The 18,271-nt window shown below is 35.3% G+C and overlaps 1 long non-coding RNA gene across 1 annotated transcript; it reads right to left on the bottom strand.

The window, feature by feature from the left end:
- Nucleotides 1-15,840: 15,840 nt before the first annotated feature.
- On the bottom strand, nucleotides 15,841-17,424 carry LOC150035492 (uncharacterized). Its single transcript, XR_016530198.1, has 3 exons — nucleotides 16,915-17,424; nucleotides 16,574-16,835; nucleotides 15,841-16,085 (listed from the first exon to the last, which is right to left on the bottom strand). It is a non-coding gene; the product is annotated as an uncharacterized LOC150035492 (long non-coding RNA).
- Between the last annotated feature and the right edge of the window lie 847 nt (nucleotides 17,425-18,271).

Raw genomic sequence — 18,271 nt, 5'->3', positions numbered from 1 at the left:
CCGTTCGTGCATCTCGATCATCATGGGAGGGGCCCTGCAAAGGCATACAACTCTCCCATTCTATCACCCTAGGGAGGATTTTCGAAAGGTTCACCTCATAGCACCGTTCGTGCATCCTGATCATCATGGGAAGGGGCCCCATAAAGGTATACAACTCTCCCATTGATCACCCTAGGGAGGATCCTCGAAAGGTTCGCCTCGTAGCACCATTCGTGCATCCGAATCATCATGGAGGTGCCCCACAAAGGCATACAACCCTCCCATTTGATCACGCTAGGGAGGATCTTCGAAAGGTCTGCCTTATGCACTGCTCGTGTATCCAGGTTGTCCTGGGAAGGGCCCCGCAACGACTTACAACTCTCTCGTTCGATCTCAGAAGGGTTTACTATGGAATCCCTCAGTCCTCTTCTGTCAAAAAGTTGTCACGGAGGATAGGGGATTTATTTTCCTCTTTTTTTATTTATTTTTTTCTTTGAATGGTTGAAACTTATCCCCCCTGTGATAGATATTTTTTTTTTTTTGCAGAACAATGGTTCACTTCACCGAGCACGTTTCATCTGATGATAGGCATCCCGTGATTCTTAAAGACCAGAATAAGCCCGTAAAGGAAGGACTTAGCCTTTCTGTAGCAAAATCATTAGCCAGTCCTTTCGCTGATCGTTGGCCAAGTCTAGACGACAACATGATCTTTTCCAAATTGTTGATGGAAGTGCCCTTGACACGAGGAGAACGTGCATGGATCCTGCGATCTTCTATTCATGAGGAGACCCCAAGTCCTGATCGAGTGCTAACTCTTAGATGTTGCATAATTGAGAGTCAGGTCCGCTGGACTGCCGTGACGAAAGTCCGTTGAGAATTTGGCTTCGTTGACTGTTACTGGGAGTGGCTTGAGGTTGTAGTAGGTCGAAACGAGCGGTTCCTTCGTGACGTCAGTTTTCTTGGCGCAGTGACGGCCTCCTTGTACACGTATGATCGCAATGGTGATATAGTTTGAGCTTTTTGTGAAGCCTGGTGCCCTTTGACCAACACTCTCCATACCGAGGTGGGTGAAGCATCGATTTCTTTGTGGGACCTCTGGTTTCTCGAGGGTCTTCCGGTCAGAAGAAGCTTTTACAAGGAGGTAGTTCTTTCCCCATAGAGCTAACCAGTCACCGCGACAAAGAGAGGTGCTTATCGAAGATGTGTGAAAACCTTTTTTAGGCATATTTTTCGATAGTGTGCTCGCAGAGAGAAAATCACATGACTCCCTCGAAGCACGACTTCTCAGTTTCTATCAGCTCCTGAATCTCTTTTTGGTTCCTAGGGGCTCACAAATATGACAAACCTGTTACACGGAAGCAAAAAAAAGCCTCTCGGTCCACGCAAAATCCTGACGGTTTGCAGATTGCATTTAGAGATTGGTCACATAGGGAGAACATGCTATTCACGGAGCTAGAGGTTGAAGACGAGTTGAAGGACCAAACTTATTTGGCCGCCTTTCTATCATGCTGGTTATGCCTCTTCGTATTTCCCCAAAAAGAGGGTTACCTTCGCCTCAGGGTCTTCAGAATAGCTAGTTTGATGGCTCACGAGACTGTTTATAGTCTCGCCGTTCCAGTCTTGGCCAACATGATAGCAGAGGCTTCGAACCTGATCGAGCGCATGGACTTTTACTTTCCCATCCATTATGTCCATAGTTGGTTGGCCCATTACTTCAACACGCATTACCCCGTTCCTGCAGCTATTCGAGGTCCCAAGATGGCCTGCTTGCTGGCGAAGGTGGCTCGATTTACTTCGATGAGTACGAGGCACAGGAGCTGATCCATAGCAGTGCTAGTATTCAGTGGCACATAAGCATTCTAAGCAGAAGTAGGCATGAACGGCTAACTGACGATAGAGACCTGTCTTTTCATAAGTACAGTTATTTCTCTAGTATGCAATCAGGCTACATATCCTCCCAGTGTGGGAATGTCCGCACTATAGAGTCGTATAGTCCCTTTCGTTTCGGCCGACAGTTCGGCTTCTATTAGGACATTCTGAATGATATGGGGGGAATACCTCCCACCCCTACACCGAAGAACGTTTTACATTACTGGAGGGTATGCACGAGACCCAAGCCCTCATCTTAGGTATTCTTGCCGGCCAGTACATTGGATCTGCATACTCATGTTACCCCACGGTTCAAGGATTGGTGGTTAACAAAGCACGAGAACTACTTCGAAGAGAATCGTCATTTGTTAGTGACTAGTGCTATTCTTCCCCAGCGCTGCCAAGATTACCCAAAGGTAGAGGGATCAACAATGGGGGGAAGCAACTTCGCCTGATTGAGGAGTTGGTGGCGATCACACAAAAGGATGCCTCCAAATCGGTTGAGAAGGACAGTCATGGTAGTACCGGTGATCGTTGTTGGAAGCGACCTTCCAAAAAGCCCAGGTCCTCGGATGCCGCTTTCCTTGAGAGGGTTCAGAATGATCTGGTGGCTTCTAACGCTCTCAACCTACTAGTATGTCATCCCTTTACATAGGTCCTTTTGTTTCGTCTCCCTTTTTTTTTTTTTTTTTTAAACTGTATAGTTTACATTTAGTCTCCTCTTCTGCAGTCACCCCTGAACCTCTCTCTCTTCAGAATATGATTTACGTTTAAAAGATATATAATTATTATCTTTTAATATCATATAATTTATAACACATTAAATAATAAATATTAATTTTTTTAAATAAATTGAGTTTATAACATAACATATTGTACATCTAAATGTTTTTGTCTCTCTTTAATATAACTCTACATTTTAAAAATCTGAAACTCAAAATCTAGATAGAATGAAAATATCAAAATATTCTTTTTGAAATTTTTATTATTTGGACCACGAAATTCAAAAATGTTTTCATAAACAGAATCTAAGTCAAATACACATGGTTAAACTTAGTAAAACTAAAAACATAAAAAATAATATGAAATCTCTACTGTTGTACCCTTAGTCAGGTTTACTTTACAAAATAATAATAATAATAATAGTTAACATGCAAAGTTATCAACTTAAATAGAAATTTGAAAGCTATAAGTAAATAATAACGCATAAAGTATTTGAAATAGCAGACAAACGCCGACATAATATAATTAAAATAAGGGTGAATTGTTTGAGATACTATAATTATTCCATGTAATACAATTCAATGGAAAACATATACATTACATGGTTAAATATACGAATTTTTAATAAATAAAACATTAAAAATTGCGCAACCACCCTTGCTCTATGGGTTATTTTACAAGTATTCATACACGCTAGAAGAGTTTATTTCTTGTAGGCAGTTTGCTTTCAATTGTTGCAATTTAAGATAGTATAATTGTTAGTGTTGTAACAATTTAAACTGTTGCAATAAGTAAAGAAAATTGTCGTAACAGTGGCCATATCATAAATCTTAGAAAAGGAAAATATTGCAACACTTTTTCAATTGTCACAGATAAAAATACTACTGTTATTGATTTTGTAGTAGTACCGCTCCTGTAATATAGAACAAAAATCTGTTGCAATATAATGAATGTCTTGGAAAATCATTGCAATAAGAATCAAATAAATGTTTTTATGAGTAAGTTTAGGATCAATAATCACGAGTTCAGGAGGTCAAACTATTTAGAATAACAATCAACAAATCAAAGGAGTATAAGAAATGGGTCTGATAAGGAGCTAACTAGCCAAGAGCAAAATGAGGCTAAACAAGCTCTAACTAGCTCAAATGAGGAGGAAAATGAAGCTCAACAAACTCAACCTAACTCAAATAAACCTTATGTTGAAAATCAATACGAGAACTTTCCAAATCAGTCCAATGATGAGATAATCAAGGACGAATGACGAGTGCTATAACTAAAAGACTACAAAAGGGATTAATACTTCCTTTCATGCTAAGTTTCCAACCAATGATGAAAGGCTGTAACCTTTGATGGTCGTGGAGATATTTGGACACCCAAGAGCCATAATGAATCTTAAAATCCAAATTTATCCACGTATTTAATTTCCTATGAATCTATTTATTTCATGAATTTGCATTTATTTAAGATATGTTTATGAACTCCAAGAGTTGGGGTTCAATTTAGATATTACTGATGAAAGGTTGTGTCTTTTCAAAGTATCTTTTCAATGGTATAATTACCTATGTACCTTTTTCACTTGAAGATATAATTGAATTTTGAATGAATTTTCGTATAGTTGAATCTCTCAAGCTTTTTTCTTTCTTTGAATTTTTGTATTAGTATGCATATTGTAGAACTTTCAATCTAGTCCGATCAATTAGATTATGGAGAGTTTGAAATCTTTAAGTTAGGAATAAGTTATCATTTCTTCTTGATGTTTGATAAAATATTTTTAAGCCAAATATGTTTTAGCTTTCTTGGGGTTGTTCTCGTATTAATTGAGTTTATTCTTATTATTGTTTTGGGGGTCCACCTAATCTAAGAGAAGTTCTCAAACATAACTGTGATACTTCCCTCTATCATTTGGTATCAAAGCTTTGATCCTAAACAGATTATATCATTTATTGTTTTCTTTTATATGTTATCTTCTTTTTTTTCTTTTAATCATTTCATCTATCTCCATATTTCTTGTGACTCTTCATCTTGTCATTTTTTGTTTACTTCATTCTCTATTGGGCTTGTAGCAAAAAAAACAAATAAAAAAATAAGAGAGAGAATAAATAATAATTAAGAAAGAAGAAAAGAAAGAAGAAAAGAAAGAAAAGAAAGATGTGAAAAAAGTGTTGTAAAAATTGAAAAGAAAAAAGTGACATCGTGTTTTTGTCACTTTTCATATTATATGTCACTTCGTTTACGTATTTATTTTTTTTAAAAAAAATCTCAAGTAAGTTTTGAAGTATTGTGACTACCTATTTGAAAATAGTCCAGATTCATATCTATATCTATGTCATTCCCATCTTTTTATTCACACTTTTTTTCTTTTTTCAATATCATCTTTTTCGTAATCATTTGCGAAATTTTTATGTGTCCATTTTCTTAGCTACCTATAACTTATTTGCTCCCTAAAATTTTGTCTTCATTCTCTACTTACACCTATTTTCTAAATTTGAGATTTTTGTTACTTTCCACCTTATTGCCAAATTGACATTGTTCTTGCATGATTCTCATAAGAATATCATAAGATTTACTGATGTTTTGGAATATTTAGTCTTAGGAGTAATTCTACATAGAATATTGGGTTCAAATGTGGGAATGCTGGCAAGGCCCATTTTTCTTATACTTTTTCTTTTACAAGATAGAAAATCAAGATGACGTTGAAGCCAACGAAGTATGTTTGAGAGAGGTACAACAAGGAGTTATAACATAAATGATATGCACTATCGAAGCCTTAACATATCGTTTGGAAAGGTTGGAGACTGAGCATCAAGAAAGGGAAAAAAATGCCGCCTCCTCCACCACAATGTATGGCAGCTCACCATAATGAGGACGAAGATGACGGTGATTGTTCTGGTTGTTTGGACGTTTACTGAGTTAAGTTACTTAGGTGTTAAGAAGAAAAGAAAGATGTGTTGAACATGGTGCAGTAAGAGGAAGAGGATGAGGGAGAGGATATCGAAACTTCCAAAGGAGAGTTCAACGAGAAGCAACCCAAATTGATCGTAGTATGAGGGATATCAAGTTCAAATTATCAAAGTTCTTTGGCAAAATAATCCAAAGGAGTACCTCCCATGAGAGAAAGAGATAGAGAATATGTTTGCTTGCTATAATTTTAGCAATAAGCAGTAGTTTAGATTTTTTGTTGCCAAATTTAAGAATTACGCTCAAACTTGGTGGGATGTGTTAATGTCATGAAAGGGAAGAAATCTCGAAGCACTAATTTATTCATGGTATGTATTCAAAGAGTCTATGAGGAAACGATTTGTTCCAAATCATTTATAATGGGACATGGACGGAGGCTTCAAGGATTGAGACAAGGCAACCAGTCGGTGGAACACTACTACAAAGAGATGGATACTTTGAGAGATCGACTTGATCTTGGTGAGAACATGAAGACTGTCATGACACGCTTTTTGAATGACCTCAACAAGGAGATTGATGACAATGTTTATTTGCAATCTTACTTTAACATAGAAGAGATGTTGCATCTAGGCATCAATTTGGAAAAACAGTTGAGTACAAAAAGAACGAGGAATATTTATTCTAAACCTTTCTTCTTCTTTAAATTCATCATGAAAAATAAGAATAGAAGTAATTTTAGAAGTAGGGAGAAGTTCATGAAATAAAATTTCAAAGAAATGAAGATATTAAGTGTTAGAAATGTCAGGGCATGCCATTAAAGATTGTCCAAACAAAAGAACAATGATCATCCATAACAGCGAGGTGGTAATTGGGGGAGAGGGAAGCGAAACTTAGGGGAATAAAGAAGGAATAACTGAAGCGAAAATTAGGGCACGCTCTTTGTTAATGTTCACACCGTGATCTATGTTCGGCCTCGTGGCACCCTGAAAGTGTCCTCTCGTTGGAAGGTGTTTACATAGGTCAATATTAAGGTGAATGAAAAAAGTATTTATAGTAAGTGAGAGAGGGACGTGTGTTATATAAATAAAATAAATACGATAAACTATATATATCATATTTTTTATTATATTATAATTCTCATTATTTTTTAGCAGCCAACGTCTGCGTTGAGTCAAAACTCGGTTTCAATCCTAATTCGACATCATGGAACCTTGATTTGAGAATCGGGTGCGGAAGAGACTAGAGGTAACTCAAAGCCCTATCCGTACCCGATCTCGGTCTCGGATGATGCGGGCAGAAGATTCGGAGGGTGAGCAGCCACCGGTTCTCACCCCCAACACTAGAATGGTAAGCACGACAACCTCGGAATCAGTCATATTTTTTTGACTAGGTTAGAGAAGATAATGGGAAGACTAATCTAAGAAGTAGAAACTATATCCATCGGCATGTCTGCAATGCGTTCGGCATTCCTCCAATCTCAAGTAGCTCCTTCGTTTTCCTACAATCCTCCGAACATTAGTTCTCCCATATCCGCCTTCATAAATCTACATCAGTCCCCTCCCTAATATTCAAATTAAAATATAAATTAGTATTTATTTTATAAAAAGTCATAAATTATGATAAATTATTTTGTTGAAAAAATAACATATAAGAATAATACAAATTGTAATTTAAAAAGAAATTCAAATTGATAAATGTTCAGATTATATCAACTTAATTATAAACTAATAAATATTTGTAATGGCATCATTGAAATATTATGTAAGTTTAAGACATTCCGAGTAGAAATCGTATAAAACAATGACAATTATAATTATATTCCTTGACAAAACAAATATGGTAATATAAAGATATTAGACATCTATAATTCATGTATATATATAATTTAGGATATCTAAGATTCCGATTATTTACGTTTCCAAAAAAACAAATGGCCCTAAAGGTGTTAGGTCAACTCATTTTTTATTTATTTATTTATTCCCATATTATTTTATTTAATTTATGTAATTTTCCATCTACGTAGATTTTCTTTTTCTTTTTAATTTTTATTTGTAAACATTATTTTATTTATTAAAGTTTCCATATTTATTTAATTTCCAATGTTGCAATATGTATACTCTTTCTTTCGTCTTTCTTTTATATGGTACATGGAATATGCTATAGCAACAACACCAAATTTTAGCACGACGAGATTTTACATTCGCATGAAACCTGGAATTTATAACGAAATTGTTGAAGTTCCACCTCAAAAGACTTTCATTGTTTTAATCGGGGATGATGCTTCTATCACCATCATTGTTAACAATCGATGTAATGCCATTTATTTCTCCACAGCAACTCTTAGTAAGCTTCAATTCTCCACTGTAATCCTAGGTTGTTTGTTTGGTAACTATTTGGTTTTTTTTTTTTTAAAAAATTAAACCTATAAACACTAGTTTCACCTCTAAGGTTCCCGTTTGTTAACCATTTCGTTTTTAGTTTTCGGTTTTTGAAAACTAAGCAAAGCACTTATTCAACCACTAAATTTTTTGCTTTGTTATTTACTTTTTACCTATGTTTTCAAAAACCAAGTCATATTTTGAAAACAAAAAACTAGATTTTATAAAACTTGTTTTTGTTTTTGAAATTTGGATAAGAATGCAACTCTTGAACTTAAGATAGATACAAATAATTATAAGAAATTGGGAGAAAATAGATTTAATTTTCAAAAACTAAAAACCAAATGGTTACCAAACAAGGTTTAAATTTCTTGTTTTATTACCGAACTTTTACCAATCTTTCAAAACAAAAATCAAGCGAAGTTTTGAAAGCTAAAAACGTAGTTTTTAAAAATTTGTTTTATTTTTAAAGTTTGGCTAGGAATTCGAATATTATAAGAGATTGAAAGAAATTATGCTTGATTTTGAAAAACCAATCTTTTTTAAATACTAAAACAATGTTTGATTCTGGTAGCTGCAAATGGAGAAAACTTCATGGCTCAGTTCTGGACACTTCTCAAAGGATGAATTGGCCTAGTTTCCAAATATTACATAATGCCACAGAAGTTGCAACTTCTACTATTGAAATCTTTATTCATGGGACTAATTGGTTGCCTGAAACTTGCTTACCATTTTGGGTTGGCTTTTTAGGATTTTCTTCATTTTAATTATTACTTTTCCTCAGTTTATTTGTAGTTGAACTTAGATATCTTAATTAGATTGACACATCCATAGTGTCCTCATCATGCCCCGGTCCAAAAGTGATGTATTAATTGAAAAATATATACAGAGGAAACTAGTGTTCGAAGTTCAAAGTAATGGGAGAGACTAGAGAAGAGTCTTCCAATAGAAGGTTTCATTGGTGACATAATGCATGAAAACTTGTAAAGGTATCGTACAGACATGAAAAAATCCTAAATGGCAATTAATATATTTAGGCTTTTAAGAACATAGTAGCCACAGGCTTTTTAAGGCAAGTTGTTTGGAATGACATTTATAAGCAAGCATTTGAAAAGTGATTTCAGATAGCACCCAAACATTGGACGATTTGAAAAAAGGATAATAGTGAACATGATCCATTCATTTTATTTATTCATTAAAATAGAGACGAGAGAGACGAGGGCATGAGTATAACTAAATAAGTTTTTTTTTTCTTGTTTGAGAAGAGAACGAAACATGAAAACACATATAATAATAAAAATGTTGTGGGTATACCCTAATAACAAGGTAGTGTTTGATTACATTTAATAAGATTAAATATTCCCAATGGAAGATCTAAGAGAGAGCTCACGTAATCGTATCGAGACTTCCAAGATGAGTGTTTGACTGTAAATCTTTCAAAATTAATCTCACAAGCTTGTAAAAAGTTACAATTTAGTGTCAAATCATCATCCCAATCTTCATCAATTTATTACTTCAACAATTTCTCTAATAAACCTTGTAAAGAATCTTTGTTTAGTTGATATTGCTCCATGCAGCTCGTAAAGACTTGTAGCGTTCGATTATCCAATTGTCCATTTAACGTTTCATTTGAAAGGTAAAAATCATTATCAACAACGACACAAAGCGTTTGATTGATGACGATGGTGAAAAGACCTGTCAAATTTGACTTTAAATCATTTTTATTATCACCTTACCATGTATGTAAACCATCCAATGAAAGACCATCTTTTGTGGCTGAAAATAATGGTTGCCACTAATGAAGTTTCAGTTTAGTTTTCTTTGTTGTCAGTATTGGACGACGAAAAGAAAGGGAAAATACATTTTTATCCCTGCCTTTTGAATTTACTTTTAATTTAGTTCTTAATTCTCAAAAGGTTACACATTTACTAGAATATGGTATCACATCCCGCCCTAAACCACCTTCTAAGTCTAGAGAAGGGCGTGACTACAGCAGTTATCAACCCTTGACTGACACTTACTGCCTACTAACTGTTGCGGAATAACTCTGATATCAAATATAAATTATATGCAACGGGACGTCTTTAGACCCACGATTTATTAACTTAGAACATAATCTGTTTAGAGTATTTACAATATTAGATTTAAAAGTCCCAAAAACCCATAAACTCTAATCCCTATATGAACAACAGTAACATGTGTACAATATTAATAGTAACCACCTACCAAGCGGTTATAAGTCTTTTCATCCTTTAGTAGCAGAGCAGATACTGAGCTGTCTCCAGAGGATTTGACCGCTACCTGGGGGGGAAAAACAAAAAAATTTGAAAACGGGATGAGCTTACACCCAGTGAGTGACCGAGAAAACATAGTAAATTCTCATGCATAATTTCAGAGAATAGTTTTATCTGAAATATAAACTTTTGCAGCATAAATATTTTTCAAGCGTAAATTATATAAAACTGTTTTAAACATAAAACAGTAAAAGCATTTCTCAAATCAAAGTACTTTATAACGGGTAAAATAATCCCAACACCAACTACTAGTCTAGAGAGAACCCTTTTGTTCAATCTCCGACTTAATTCACCTGTGGCCACATTAGGTACTACTGCTCAGATACTTTCTCCTTGTACTTCAGTATCGAGCTACTAGGATACCTTCTCCAACATACTTTAGTATCCTGTTGGCTTGGTACTTTCTCCAACGTACTTTAGTACCAATAGATACCTTCTCCTCGTACTTCGGTATCTAGTTGGGTGGATGCCTTCTCCTCGTATTTCAGTATCCTGTTGTAACGTTCCATCTCAGTGTTGCATTACCTCGGGTTGAATCAAGAACAACATTGCAATGCTACCAGTTGAAGGTACTTACTTCAATCTTCAATTACAAGCTAATTTAAACTCTATTGACTCCAATCAAATTATAAACTTTTGTGCACACATATAAGCTCATCAATCAAAAGCCAATTACAATCTTAACAATATAATCAAAGAGTAATTTAATGCCAAAATTGAAAAAACACCATATTAGTCAACCAAACATGCATCTCAAGAAATTCATCCACCAAACTCAAATTAACCTTAATCGAGTGCTTAAATCATACTTCTGTATCAATTGTTAGAGTATGCATTCATAAAGAGAAGTAATCATAATGATTAAGAAATCTAATTACACTTAATTTGAGTTTAAAGCATGCTAGAAAAGAAGTTTTTCATAAAGAGAGTTTCAGATATTATACCTTTGATGATTTCACTTCAATCCTTGTTGGAATCCATAAATTAGATCTCTAAAACTCCAGTAGAACACCAAAACGATCTTCTCTACTATCCTCAACCTTAGATTGAGTAGTGGGAAACTCATAATTGAGCTAAATTAAGATGGAATTAGATAGGTTTGTGGAGAGTTGAAAGTTTTGCAAAATATCAGTACATATCAGATTGCATCATCCTCAAATGAAGTCAAATTCTCCAATTTATAATGTAATACCATGCAATTCAGAGTGTAAGCATGCTTTCCACTTCAATTTCCACTAATATTTGAGTGGCATGAGTGGCATGAGGCGGATTAGTAAGTAGGAAAATCCTAAATTTCCCGCTAAAATGTTGATACAATTTTTAAATTAATTTGATTTAAATCTGAAAAATTAATATTAAACTTGACTTAAAAACTCAATTTCAAAATTAAGTTTTTAAATTTTGAATTTTCAAAAAATCCATATTCCAATTAATTAAATCCACAAATTTGAACATAAGTTCAAAATTGAATTTTACCAAATTGGATAATTAATTAAACTAATTTGATTAATTTAATTTAATATCAAATTTTAAATTATATTTTTATCACCTCATCAAATATTTAAATCATATTTAAATATTTTGAACTATCCAATTACTTTTAATTGCAACAAAATTAAACGTTTAATTATATCGAATATAATTATTCGAACCCTAAATTAAATCTGAATATTTCAAATTCAAACCCTAATTTCGAATTGGAACCTTTCAAAACCGCCAAATTCACTAATCGAAGGTGTGATGTTTTACGAGCTAGTAGAGGGACCTTATGAACCTACAGATCATGAGATTCTATAATTTGATCTTAATTGCATAAACTCTTTAGAACGAATTAATGAATATTCGTTAACTTCTAAGACATACCACAATAGCTTGATAGTTTCACTATCCTCACTGTAGATATATTTCTGTCCTCTTGATTTAAGTATAATCATTAAGTCGATCCTTCACAAGTAGTTCGTATTTACAGGTCAAAATTACCGCTTTACCCTTGTAAATACATCTTGCTCCTTAAGCTCCCACTAATCCTCTAATGAACAACTAGTTTATAGTCCAACTAATAAACTATATCCCTCTCGGTCATGAGAGGGCGGGGCCTCTTTGTTCAAGACTAGGAATCAGTACTTAAGAGAACAACCTATATGCTAATCCTAAATAGGGTAGTGTTGAATTCTATCTTGTAGGACTATGTCCCCAACTATCTATCCGGTTATATTCACAAATGGGAGGCTTATTGAGTAGTGTTGATGAACTACTCACCTATGCAGATTAAATGATAATTCCGAATAAACAATAGTTCATAGTTAGCTCATAATTAGGATCGAGTTACCTCAGGACATATAATTGAAATAGTCAGTTTTAACAGTAAAAGGTTGTTATAAAGAAAAGTGACTATTTCGTGGTCCAGTCATATCCAAACATCTTTTGCATAGGATACCTGACTTGATCCTCTTTTATGTTTCTACATAAAGTTAAAGTATTCATACTATAGCCATGGATTCGTCTATTCGATTTTATAACAAAATTCAATATCAATAACATTTTAATGAATGAAGAACTCAATAATACTTATATTGATAAAATAGAATATGTTTCCACGAACCACGAGTTGTAGGACATTCCAAACAAAATTAAGTTAATTTGAGAAATTTATTGATTTATTAATTTGATAGAATCTTTAAAAAAATTTGGAAAAGATTAAAGAATTGGGACGTTTGAAATTAAAGGAGGGTAAAAAGAGGCATAAAATTGGAGAGAGACAGCAATTCAATTTTTTAGCAACAACTTCCACAAAAATATTGATTGCAAGAATTTGAACCGTTAGATCGTGCTAGATTTTATCAGTCTACTCGAGACATACAGGGTCTTGTTTTGAATGGTTGGATCATTGTTTGAAGCTCTGGTTTGTCCGTAATCACTGTTGAATAGAATCTGTAAAACCGAAAAGCCCCTTTCTTTCTCACTCTCGGAAACCCTCCTCTTGTAAGACTCTCAATACCAGTTGTTAACCTAATGAATTTGCACCATTCGACAACAACACCTATCACCAGTCTATGGTTGTCGACGCCGCCATCGCCACTAGTGCCATTGTCGTTGCAATTGATATTTTGGGTAAGTTATTTGGTGTTTTATGTATTTTCTTGGAAGATCTTTAATACGCATCATATTTTGGTTTAAGTTTTGACTTGCTCATATTGTTTTGATGTTGAAATTGGGTTTTACAAACTCTTGATGTGCTTTTTGATAAGATTAAAAATTGTTCAGTGTCTTTTTTTGTAAGGTTTAGGGTCTCTGTTGAGATTTTTTTTGTATCCATGAAGTGTCGGCCTAACTTTTATTTTAATTGTGATTTTTGGAGGTTCGATTAGAATATGAAGAAGCTTTGACTCAATTACTTCAGATTTTGTTTGTTTATAACTAATTTGTCTGCAGAATTCTTTCATGTTTTTTGTTTTGTTTCGTTTCCGATTCCCTCACCCAATCTCATGATAACGATCATATGGTATATTCTTATAAATACCGCTGATTTCAAATTCAAATTATAAAGTTGTCATTTTCTTAGGTTTTGGTAAAACAACAAATCTTTATGTAATCTTCATAAAGTAAAAAGAATTAAGATCTTCCCGTGGACATAGGCAACCTTGTAGAACCACGTAAACACCGTGTCTCCTTCGTGTTTCCTTAGTTTTATTGTTCAATCGAGTATTTCTTTACTGCAAATTGTGCGCCATTCAATTAACTTTCAATCGCATCGAGTAATCAGATTATCGAGTCGATCGTGCATCGATTCTTTGCTATCGAGTAGCCCCGAGTACATAATTTTCACCTTTGAGTCGCACTGTGTATCGTTCAAGAACCGTCGAGTACGATCGAGTATTAGTTCTGTTGTCATCTAGTTGCATTAAGAATTTAACAAGGACTTGTCAGACGAAGAAGGGAATTCTTATCGCGAATCGAGTAGGAAGTAGTCGAGCATCGAGGTTCGAGTATTGAGGATTTGGCAGAATAATTCTGAGTCATTTCTTCATCTCTTCAACGTTGATCTTAAGTATTGAGGACTTGTGAAGAGTGATCAACCCAACAATTTTGATTTTAAAGCGTTTAAAGATCATCAAGGTAATCTTTATTGGAGCCTCAAGATTTTCAAGAAATGAAGACTCGATACTCGTCTGGATCAGAAATGGCTGTTGCAAGGTATGAGATTTAGATGTTTGATGGGAAGGGTGATTTTGGCCTATGGAAAGCCAAAATCATAGTCATTCGTTGGCAGCAAAGAGCAGACAAGGCCTTTTTGGACCCATCAATACTGCCAACCACCATATCAGCCCAAGAAAGAGAAGACATGGAACTTATAGCATATGAGACTCTGGTTCTGAATCTAAGTGACAGTATTTTGAGGCAAGTAATTAATCAAGGCATGACCTACAAGATGTGGTCAAGCTTGAAGGTCTTTTTGACACCAAGGATCTCCCTAACATGATGTATCTGAGGGAGAACTTCTTTGCATTCAAAATGGATTTTGCCAAGCGACTTTCTGATAATTTCGATGAATTCAAGAGGATAGTCTCAGAGTTCAAAAGCCTTGGTGAGAAAATTGGCGACGGGAATGAGGCTTTTACGCTATTAAACTTTCTACCTGAAGCCTATAAGGAGGTGAAGAATGCTCTGAAATATGCTGATGCCATCATTTAAACATTAAGAACAAGAGAGTTAGAGCTTTAGTAGGTCAAGAAGGAGCAACCTAGTGCAGAGGGGAGCATGATTGGGTACTTGACTCCAGATGTACCTATCACGTGACACCTTTCAAACCTTGGTCTACTACTTACAAGGGGATAGATGGAGAATCAGTGTACATGGGAAACAATGAAGCCTGAAAGGGGTTGGTTCAATGTCCTTGAAGTTAAAGGACGGATCAATCAAGCTTCTAAGAAATGGTAGACATGTACCTTTGCTCAAGAGAAACTTGATATCTCTGTGTATGTTGGACTCCATCGGGTGTGAATGCAGAGGAAAAGTTAGAGTTTTTGAGGTGAACAAGGATTCTAAAGTTATATTGGTTGGTGAGAAGGTCAATGACCTTTACATTGTAAGAGGAGTAGAGATGATGACAACTGCCTACACAGCTTCAACAATAAGCTTAACAAATCAAGCTGACTTGTGGCACAAAAGATTCTACCATATTAGTGAGAAAGGGATTCAAGCTCTGTCCAAGCAAACAATCCTGCCAAAAGGTATCAACGAGCACCTTTCTTTTTGTTATCATTGCATTTTAGGTAAATCAACCAGGCAAAGTTTCACAAAATCTCAGCACACCACCAAAGGAGCATTGGACTATGTCCATTCTGACCTATAGGGACCATCTCCTACACCAAGCCTTAGTGGCTCAAGGTATTTTCTAACCTTTATAGATGATTTTTCTAGGAAGAGCCGGATATACTTTATTAAAACTAAAGACCAAGTTTTTGGGAAGTTTATAGAATTGAAAGGCATGATAGAAAATCAAATATCTAAAAGGTTAAAATACTTTAGAACCGATAATGGGCTTGAATTTTACGCATAAATTTTGTAGTGAGAATGGTATAACTAGGCATAAATGTAACGATCCGACTCCCTAGGACTCAAGCTAGGCCGTTTCTAAATACATGCATGCATGGAACTTAAAACGACATCTTTTTATGGTGAAATAAATGCTAAATAAATAATGTAAGTTCAAAAGCCCTGCATTAACTTTAAGTATTAAAAACAACAATAGGGTACCCATAAATCATAAATGTTAATAAATACGTCTGAAAACAATTCTTAATAGTAAGTTTCAAACATCAAAGCTGAAAGTCAAGCAAAACACGAAAAGAAATCTAAATCTCATGAGCAAAAGCATAAAACTGGTTCCAGTGGCTCGATCACGAATTCCCCTTTTCAATCGCCGGTGCATCTCTACCTTTACCTGAAACAACAACATGAGATAAGATGAGTATAAAATACTCAGTAAGTAACCCCACTACTAGGGTCGGGCTAGGAATCTATGTCCTCTAGATGCCTACCTCTGTAGAACATAAAAACTGTTCTAGTCCTCATGGGACACATACATACATGAAAAACTAGTTTCTATCCTACTGTAATTAAGTATGCCCACAACCCCTAGTGAATCCCGAAGGAAACATAATCTGGTGAATTCCGAAGAAAACATAATATCTGGTGAATCGCGAAGGAAACATAATATCTGGTGAATCCTGAAAGAAACACAATATCTGGTGAATCCTGAAGGAAACATAATCTGGTGAATTCCGAAAGAAACTCAATCTGGTGAATCCCGAAGGAAACACAATACCTAATGGGCATCTAACTAATCAGTAAAGACACTATCACAACCTATTATGCTAGCATATATCTAGTGTCTGGCTCGTGGGCAGTTTCAGTAGTAAGGTTACTTACCTTGATATTAGGTCGAACTAGAAGCAATTGAATCTTTGTGAAATTCTCGAATCCTTAATCAAGCCTAAGGCATAGCTGATTCGAATTGACCTCCAAAGGTTGAATTTAAGCAAAAAAATTATTCGAGCAACCAACACCCTTCTAATCTTCACAATCTAGGAATTTAATCTAAAATCCTTGTCGAAATCACCTTAACTTTACTTGCCAACACGCCAAAAGTCTCTTAAACTCCTTCAAACTATCAAGTCCAACCTCCAAAATCCTGAAGTGATAATTAAACACATTATTTATGGGGTATTGAAGATCCTCAATAAACCCATGAAAAATAATTTAGATCTTACCCAAAAACATAGATCCCATGAAACCCCAAAGGAATGACAGTGGCGGCTAGTGGCAGGGCTGGAACGGACAAAGGCAATGTCGGAAAAATCATGATTGAAACAAGCCGATCTGAAACTCGGCTATAGAGTGATTGGACCTCAACGACGGCGGCGTGGTTCACAACTTGTGGCGGAACCGAGCAGACCAAGCGACGACGTGCGAGGCTAGGCGACCTAAACCGGCCGGCGCGATTGGCGATGGGTCGAGCACTAGCGGCGGACGTCAGGGCTAGGCACGGCGGCTGGTCGCACGATCGACTGGGGTGGCGAACGACAGAGCTTTAGCTGGCGTTGACGGCTGATCGAAAACAGATCTGGCGGCTTGCAAGTCGAAGTGACGTGAGGCAGGTGGAACGGTGTTGAACGGCTAGGGGGCGAGGGTTTTTTTTTCCAGAGGGAGGGTGCCTGCACAAGGAAGAAGAGATGAGGGAGGGAGAAAAGAAAAATAAAGAGAAAAGAAAAGGAAAGAATAATTAAAAAAATAAAAAAAAATATATATTTTATTTTATTTTATTCTTTTCTTTATCCACGTAAATTCTTTAAATTCCATTCCTTTCAAAAAGAATTAACTCCTGCTATTCATTTCCAACATAAATAATTTCCAACGTCAATAATTAAATTCCTGCAATTACACTCAAAGTCCAAAATTCCAAAAACGCCCTGAGTTAAAAGAATTTACTAAAATTACGTTAGTAAAATATTTAGGGTCTTACAATAGAACAATGAGGTATTGACCTCAATAAAATAGGGTTGCTGAGAGGTTAAATAAAACCATAATGGAAAGAGTTAGGTGTTTGCTCTCTGATTCTATCTTAGGTTAAAGTTATTGGGCAGAAGTTGCATCCTATATTGTGTATATGTTAAATAGGTGCCCTCACACATCTCTAGATTTTCTTACCCTAAGGAAAATTGGAATAATCATCCTCTCAACCTAGATAACTTGAAGGTCTTTGAATGTATAGGGAAAGTTGAAGGCCAAAGCAGTCAAGTGTATGTTTGTAGGCTTTACAAAGGGTGTCAAAGAGTTTAAAATGTGGCATCCTGTTGAGGGAAAGTTCATAGTGAGTAGAGACATCACCTCTAGTGAAGCAGAGATGCTTATACAAAAGGAGAAAAAGGTAAAGGATAAATGAGAGTCGTCCAACACCAATTTTGAGATGGAGTTACTATCTAAGTAGCCAAATGAGTCTAGCCAACCTAGTGACAGAGGAGAAACTGAAGAAGATGTAGGGGAACATGAGGAGACAGCATGTGAGCAACCTAATTTAAGCCAATATGTCTTAGCTAGGGATAGACAAATGAGAATGATCACACCTCC

This window comes from Benincasa hispida, chromosome 6 (genome assembly GCF_027475165.1).
Source record: "Benincasa hispida cultivar pf3 chromosome 6, pf3_genome.v1.1, whole genome shotgun sequence".
In the NCBI taxonomy this organism is placed as follows: Eukaryota; Viridiplantae; Streptophyta; class Magnoliopsida; order Cucurbitales; family Cucurbitaceae; genus Benincasa; species Benincasa hispida.
Note: the sequence above shows the minus strand (reverse complement) of the source record. Positions and strands in the feature narration are given on the sequence as shown.